Here is a 9,306-nt window from a genome sequence, read left to right on the forward strand (position 1 = left end):
CGGAGGCGGTTGCCATGGGAACGACAATATGTTTTATTTTATGTAAAATGTCAAGGCCGCTTCTAAGATATGTGTAAGGGTCCTGTGAACGTACGAAACACACACTCCATGTTATTATGTACCGAAGAGCTGATGGATGAACTCTAAGATTGCTAATGGCTGTTATAATTTTTTTGATAATAGAGACAGCACTGATTCTGATGGAATGATCATTTAACTCCATCTTCAAACATTATGTCTGATTTGTTTCTTTTATACAAAGATACGTAAAGACTGGTTATCTGCGCTGGCCGTTCCTCGTCAACAGAATCAACCTTTGTTTTTATTTTATCGCTATCCATATAAGTCATTCCCAGCGAATCTTTGAAGCAGTGGGACGTAAACCTTAGACCCTCGCCTGTGCTTGACGTCTATGGCATAATAAATAATACTGTTTTACTGAAATAGGAAAGTGAATATGGCTTATCTTTAATAATTGTGATCTCACCAGCCGAATCAACCGTTAGGGGTATGGAAATCAGTAACAATATTAATAAAAACACGAGTTAAGTCATGTGATTCATAACGTTGGAGTAAGTAACACGTGGATATGGAAGTCAATAACAATATTAGTAAAGACACATGGGTTAAGTCACGTGATTCATAACGTTGGAGTTAGTAACACGTGGGTATGGAAGTCAATAACAATATTAAAGACACATGGGTTAAGTCACGTGATTCATAACGTTGGAGTTAGTATGGAAGTCAATAACAATATTAATAAAGACACGTGGGTTCACACGTGAACAAGAGGAAACAATCAAATATCATATCTTAACCTCAAAATTACAAGAACCGACACACAATTTAAAACAGAAATCCACCGACAAACCACCCATACTGGACTATACATTCCTTGGGACTAAACACATGAAACAAAACAAAAACTCAACATACTAAGAAACCAAATAAACACAGCCATAAAACTATGCTCACCAGATAAAATTAACGATGAATTAGACAAAATAAAACAATACTTCACCAACATCAATAAGTTTCCTCCACAAACCGTAGAAAACATTATATGCACACACCTAGACAGAAAGCAAAATCAACCAACAAAAGTAAATATATCTCACGAATCAAAAAATCACGAATCCATATACTGCTGCATACCATATATTCCCGACATCAGCAGAAAAATAACCAACATTTGACAAAAACTAGTAACAAAATATGACATTCCAGTTAATACCAAATTTATTCAAAAACCAGACACAAAACTGAGGTCTAAACTATGTAAAAACTACACTGACAAACATCACACCAACATTATTTATAAAATACAATGTGATAACTGCCACGACTTCTATATTGGAGAAACAAGTAGAAAAATGGAAACCAGATTTAAAGAACATAAAATGTCACCTTCACACGTTTTCGAACACTGCAAGTCAAATAAACACAACATAACCATAGAAAATACTCAAATACTAAATAAAGAAACAAACATAAACGCAAAATTAAAGAAGCCTTACTTATACAACAACTTAAGCCCAAAATAAACCAATACAAAGGAACACCTTCATATCTATATTAAAATATAATATAATAAATAATAATAATAAAAATAAATAAATAATATAAAATTGTATATTCAAACATCTAAGCCCGCCCTCTACATTCCGACACTCATTACACAACCCCCTTTCAAACATGTGTTCAGCTTCCGGTCAGTTACCTCTCTCTTTCTTTGAGAACCTGACGATGACCGAAGAAGGTCATCTTACGTTGTTCACTCCTCTACGTAAAAAAAAAAAAAAAAAAAAATCTCAACCCTAACGAGCCGTTTTTACATATATATTTCTATTTCTTTGTTGAGGTTGTTGGATCATCTACATCTGCAATGTCACTTGTAGTACTAGTAACTGACTTGCAGAACTGTCTAATATCAGAAAGTTTCAGATGCTTGCTTGTCATAATTGGAATCCGTTTCCCAGATGACTCAACAAGCTAAAATGCAGTCTTTATTGAAAAACTCTAACGTACAACGAACGAAGATAGAACAGAATGAAAGTTGGACTGAACTGTACAATGTATTTAAGTCGAATACGCGAACCTCACAGTGACGACCAAGCCGACTGACCGCCTGGGCATCGCTGGGACAATAATGTGTGCTAGTTACAACACAAGTTTCTCGAAAAATACTTAAACAATCACAAATATATTATATTCCTGTTAAAGTTCATCAAAAGGTAAACACGTTGTGATATAATATCTATAAGCACGTCTATTAGATAAAAACACCTAAACAAAAGCTAGCAATACAATTAGAGTAGAGGCTACAGGCCGTTGACAACAGTAGCTCCTTTTGTGTTCTAATTATACAAGAAAATACAATATTTTTACTATCTATGATAAGAGAATATATTGTTCTTTTACAATAAAGCACCAGAACTTTATAAGAGGGCAGTAATAATCTGAGATTTCATGGATTAATGAGGACCACAAACACAGGTCTAATGAGCCCTATTGTAAAATCGAGGCTCAGACTAAAGGGAGCAGAGGGGGGTGATGTAAGGCGCGTCTGGATTCGAGGGGCCCGAACCTGTCGTTAACTGTACACTAGACGTACACTACGGTCAGCGCCTTCGGCAACTAAGAAGAGTAAGGCGTTCGACAATAAAACCAGCTAGGTATGCATAAGAACAAATGACGTAGGAAAACTGCACAACATACGCATAAGATTGATGCAGCTACAAGCTGCAAATGGCCTGCCAGATCTAGATCACAGGAGTTTACGCTTGAGAGTAATATTTTCGAATTTCATTCTCTGTTCAATCTGTTGTGATTAAAATTTTACTTAATGTTACACTACGTACAAGACGTAGGTAGATTCTGTGATAGTGCTTGCAAGCCTTGCATTATACTTAGGCCTACTGACTGATACTTACGAACTATCGCTTAGATCGAAAAGCTTAGAAGCACGTCTATGTTAAAGATGTACATTTCGGCTACTGAAAAAGCCTACATCTAGGCCTAATTATGCAAGTTGATTGGTAAGAAAACGAGAATCACAAGAACAAACACACAATATGTAGGCCTGTGATGCAATAAAACAATTCAACAGACCAAACTGCATAGGGGGATGATTGTATGCACCATACCCCCCACCTAAAATGAAGGGGGGATCTATCCCACAATCACCCACAGGATTTGCGCCCCCGTTCCAATATGACATACTCGATGTGACACAGTGAGAAATGACTTTTAGTGCCTTTTTTCAATAAAGTATACGAAAAATCAGTTAACTATGTTTAACCACAGTATCTAGAAAATCTTTCAAAATCTGCCACTTGTCAAGATCATTCTCGATCATGTTTTAAAACACATCATCTCACGTTGCTAAACCTAAAACTACAAACCACTGTTTGGTTTTATACACCCTACTAATATAAACTTTACCATTACCTCTGTTTTATTTTATACATTTTACCAAGCTACACGTTTTCATTACCACACTCCGCTTTCATTTCAAACATATTACCAGGCTACACATTACCATTACTGCACTCTAGTTTTATTTCATACACCATATTAATATAAACTTTACCGTTACCACTGTTTTATTTTATACATCTTTACGTTACAACAGTCTAGTTTTATTTGATACATCCGACTAATATAAACTTTACCCTAACCACACTGCAGTTTTATTTCATACACCATATTAATAAAAACTTCACCTTTACCACTGTTTTATTTTATACTTTTTACCAAGCTACACTTTACCGTTATCACACTCTACTTTTAATTCGAACATCTTACAACGCTACACTTTACCTTTACCACACTCTACTTTAATTTCCTACATCTTATTAGGCTACACTTTATCGTTACCACACTCTAGTTTTATTTCATACATCCTACTAATATAAACTTTACTGTTACCACTGTTTTATTTTATATATCTTACTAGGCTACACTTTACTGTTACCACTGTTTTATTTTATATATCTTACTAGGCTACACTTTACCGTTACCACTGTTTTATTTTATATATCTTACTAGGCTACACTTTACTGTTACCACTGTTTTATTTTATATATCTTACTAGGCTACACTTTACCGTTACCACTGTTTTATTTTATACATCTTACCAAACTACACTTTACCGTTACCACCGTCTAGTTTCATTTCATACATCCTACTAATATAACTTTGCTGTTACTACATTCTAGTTTCCTTTCATACATCCTACTAATATAAACTCTACCGTTACTAATGTTTTATTTTATATATCTTACGATGCCACACTTTACCGTAACCACACTCTAGTTTTATTTCATACATCCTACTTATATGAACTTTACCTTTACCACTGTTTTATTTTATATATCTTACCAAACTACACTTTACCGTTACCACACTCTAGTTTTATTTCATACATCCTACTTATATGAACTTTACCTTTACCACTGTTTTATTTTATATATCTTACCAAACTACACTTTACCGTTACCACAGTCTATTTTCATTTCATACATCCTACTAATATAACTTTGCTGTTACCACACTCTAGTTTTATTTGATACATCCAACTAATATAAACTTTACCATTACCTCTGTTTTATTTCATACATCTTACCCAACTACACTTTACCTTTATCGCACTCTAGTTTCATTTCATACATCCTATTAACATAAACTTTACCTTTACCACTGTTTTATTTTATACATTTTACCAAGCTACACTTTAATTTTACCACACTCTACTTTAACTTCCTACATCTTACCAGGCTACACTTTACTGTTACCACACTCTACTTTTATTTCATACATCCTACCAATATAAACTTTACCGTAACCACTATTTTATTTACTACATCGTACCAGGCTACACTTTACCTTTATCACACTAGTTTTATTTCATACATCCAACTAATATAAACGTTACCGTTACAACTGTTTTATTTTATACATCTTACCAGGCTACACTTTACCGTTACAACAGTCTAGTTTTATTTCATACATCCTACGAATATACACTTTACCGTTTCCACTGTTTTATTTTATACATCTTACCAGGCTACACTTTACCGTTACCACTGTTTTATTTTATATATCTTACCAGGTTTCACATTAGCATTACCACACTCTAGTTTTATTTCGTACATCCTACTAATATAAACTTTACCGTTACCACTGTTTTATTTTATATATCTTAACAAACTACACTTTACCGTTACCACCGTTTAGTTTCATTTCATATATCCTACTAATATAACTTTGCTGTTACTACACTCTAGTTTCCTTTCATACATCCTACTAATATAAACTTCACCGTTACTAATGTTTTATTTTATATATCTTACGATGCCACACTTTACCGTAACCACACTCTAGTTTTATTTCATACATCCTACTTATATGAACTTTACCTTTACCACTGTTTTATTTTATATATCTTACCAAACTACACTTTACCGTTACCACACTCTAGTTTTATTTCATACATCCTACTTATATGAACTTTACCTTTACCACTGTTTTATTTTATATATCTTACCAAACTACACTTTACCGTTACCACAGTCTATTTTCATTTCATACATCCTACTAATATAACTTTGCTGTTACCACACTCTAGTTTTATTTGATACATCCAACTAATATAAACTTTACCATTACCTCTGTTTTATTTCATACATCTTACCCAACTACACTTTACCTTTATCGCACTCTAGTTTCATTTCATACATCCTATTAACATAAACTTTACCTTTACCACTGTTTTATTTTATACATTTTACCAAGCTACACTTTAATTTTACCACACTCTACTTTAACTTCCTACATCTTACCAGGCTACACTTTACTGTTACCACACTCTACTTTTATTTCATACATCCTACCAATATAAACTTTACCGTAACCACTATTTTATTTACTACATCGTACCAGGCTACACTTTACCTTTATCACACTAGTTTTATTTCATACATCCAACTAATATAAACGTTACCGTTACAACTGTTTTATTTTATACATCTTACCAGGCTACACTTTACCGTTACAACAGTCTAGTTTTATTTCATACATCCTACGAATATACACTTTACCGTTTCCACTGTTTTATTTTATACATCTTACCAGGCTACACTTTACCGTTACCACTGTTTTATTTTATATATCTTACCAGGTTTCACATTAGCATTACCACACTCTAGTTTTATTTCGTACATCCTACTAATATAAACTTTACCGTTACCACTGTTTTATTTTATATATCTTAACAAACTACACTTTACCGTTACCACCGTTTAGTTTCATTTCATATATCCTACTAATATAACTTTGCTGTTACTACACTCTAGTTTCCTTTCATACATCCTACTAATATAAACTTCACCGTTACTAATGTTTTATTTTATATATCTTACGATGCCACACTTTACCGTAACCACACTGCAGTTTTATTTCATTTATCCTACTAATATAAACTTTACCATTACCACTATTATATTTTATACATTTTATCAAACTACACTTTACCGTTATCACACTATAGTTTTATTTCATACATCTTACAAGGCTACACTTTACCATTACCACTGTTTTTTTATACTTTTTACCAAGCTACACTTTATCGTTACCACATTCTACTTTTATTTCATACATCCTTTTTACCAAGCTACACTTTACTGTTTCCACACTCTACTTTTATTTCATACATCCTACTAATAAGAACTTTACCGTTACCACTGTTTTATTTTATATATCTTACCAGGCTACACATTACCATTACTGCACTCTCGTTTTATTTCATACACCATACTAATATAAAATTTACTGCTACCACTTTATTTTATACATCTTACTAGGCTACACTTCACCGTTACTACGCTCTAGTTTTATTTTATACATTACACTAATATAAACTTTACCATTACCACTGTTTTATTTTATACATCCTACTAATATAAACTTTACCGTTACCACTGTTTCATTTCATACATGTTACCAGGCTGCACTTTATCGTTACCACACTCTAGTGTTATTTCATACATCCTACTAATATAAACTTTACCGTTACCACTGTTTTATTTCATACATCTTACCAGACTACACTTCACCGTTACTACGCTCTAGTTTTATTTTATTACACTAATATAAACTTTACCGTTACCACTGTTTTATTTTATACATCCTACTAATATAATCTTTACCGTTACCACTGTTTTATTTTATACATCTTACCAGGCTACACTTCACCGTTACTACACTCTAGTTTTATTTTATACATCCTACTAATATAAACTTTACCGTTACCTCTGTTTTATTTCACACTTGTTACCAGGCTACACTTTACCGTTACCACACTCTAGTGTTATTTCATACAGCTATTAAATTAAAATTTATTTGTACATCTCTGAAGGCCATGTAGCGATTTTTCTTTCCTTTATAACACGTGCAGTTGTTTCAGTAGTTGCCAATATTAACGCTTATAGTTTTATTCTATCCGATATAAAAAACAAGCTAAAAGCTACTGCTTAAGTCGTTGTTAATTATATTAGCCGATTTAATTATTATTAGTATGTTATGTCTTTAAGTTATAATGTAAGTGAATACAAATATTCCATCAATTTTGTAACCTCACCATGTCGTTACGGTACATATCCACTCATACTGTCCCCCAGTGGCATAGCGGTATGTTTGTGGACTTAAACGCTAGAAACAGTATTTCGATACATTACTTGTGTTTGGTAACGATTGTTTCTCAATGCCCATCTTAACAGTCTGATTCCATATAAATCAAATGGTATACTGCATCTGAATATGAATATTTATTTCATTGTCTAGTTGATTGACGTATGCTTGTGTCGTTCGACGAACTTTTGTCACCTGTCCAGCCGATGATCCTCCTTTATTATTCCGCACGGCCATATAATTAGGACACTCGACTCGCAATATGAGGGTCGCGGGTTCGAATTCCCGTTACACCAAACATACTCACCCTATCAGCCGTTGGGGCCGTTATAGGGTTACAGTCAATCCCACTATTCGTTGGTAAAAGAGTAGCCCAAACGTTGGCGGTGGGTGGTGATGACCAGCTGCCTTCTTTATAGTCTTGCACTGATTAGTGGAACCCTTTGTCTCTTGTTCCTGTTAAACGTTTGTCTTCCATTATTAAACATTAGATACAAACATTAGATCATTTTTGTGTCTGAACCAGTTAGAAGTACCACTTTGATAATCTGACCTAGCTACACATGTTAGTAAAGATAAGCCCATAGTTAAAAATACCACTTTGATAATCTGACCTAGCTATACGTGTTAGTAAAAAACGTCCATGATTAGAAGTACCACTTTGATAACTATACATATTAGTGAAGATAAGTCCACAGTTAGAAGTACCACTTTGATAATCTGACCTAGCTATACGTGTTAGTAAAAAACGTCCACGGTTAGAAGTACCACTTTGATAACTATACATATTACTGAAGATAAGTCCACAGTTAGAAGTACCACTTTGATAATCTAACATAGCTATACGTGCTAATAAGTATAAGTCCACGGTTAGAAGTACCACACTGATAACCATACATATTAGTGAAGAGAACCCTACAGTTAGAAGAAGCACTTTAATAATCTGACATAGCTATACGTGTTAGTAAAGATAAGCCTAGAGTTAGAAGTAACACTTTGATAATCTGACACAGCTATACGTGTTAGTAAAGATAAGCCTAGAGTTAGAAGTAACACTTTGATAATCTGACCTAGCTATACGTGTTAGTAAATATAAGTCCACGGTTATAAGTACCATTTTGATATAATAGAAGAATAATCCTCATCGTATTAATTTTTCAGTGATTAAAATGGAAAGTTATACTGGCTATAAAATAAACAATAACTGAAAACCGACCAATGGAAGGATCTATCGGCTACAACCAACAAAGGATGCAACAACAAAAAGCTTGAAAACTGTTGACGTCATTATTCTGTTAACCGCTAGGGGACACTACTTAACATTCAGTAAATTTAATTATTAATAAATAAATCAGCACTCACCATAGTCATTTTATAATAGATAAATCAGCTCTCAGTTACCGAAGTCATTTTATGATAAATATGTCAGTACTCAGTTATTGAAGTCATTTAATAATAAATAAATCAGCACTCGGTTACTGAAGTAATTACATAATAAACAAATCAGTTCTCAATCACCGAAGTAATTTTTAATAAATAAATCAGCACCCAGTTACCGAAGTCATTTTATAATAAACAAATCAGTTCTCAATCACCTAAGTCATTTTTTAATAAATA

General features: G+C 33.2%; 1 protein-coding gene across 2 annotated transcripts in view; it reads right to left on the reverse strand.

The window, feature by feature from the left end:
• Positions 1-8,951, reverse strand: part of LOC143246829 (uncharacterized) — a 46,972-nt gene extending 38,021 nt beyond the window's left edge. Inside the window, exons 1-2 of one of the 2 annotated variants that reach the window (XM_076494017.1) lie at positions 8,804-8,947; positions 7,640-8,145 (exon numbers count right to left, since the gene is read on the reverse strand). The gene's annotated coding sequence lies outside the window, so the exon portion shown is untranslated. Of the gene's footprint in view, positions 1-7,639 lie in introns of both variants that reach the window. The other variant, XM_076494016.1, reaches the window with a different exon arrangement.
• Between the last annotated feature and the right edge of the window lie 355 nt (positions 8,952-9,306).

The sequence above is a fragment of the Tachypleus tridentatus genome, chromosome 3 (assembly GCF_004210375.1).
Source record: "Tachypleus tridentatus isolate NWPU-2018 chromosome 3, ASM421037v1, whole genome shotgun sequence".
Lineage (NCBI taxonomy): Eukaryota > Metazoa > Arthropoda > Merostomata > Xiphosura > Limulidae > Tachypleus > Tachypleus tridentatus.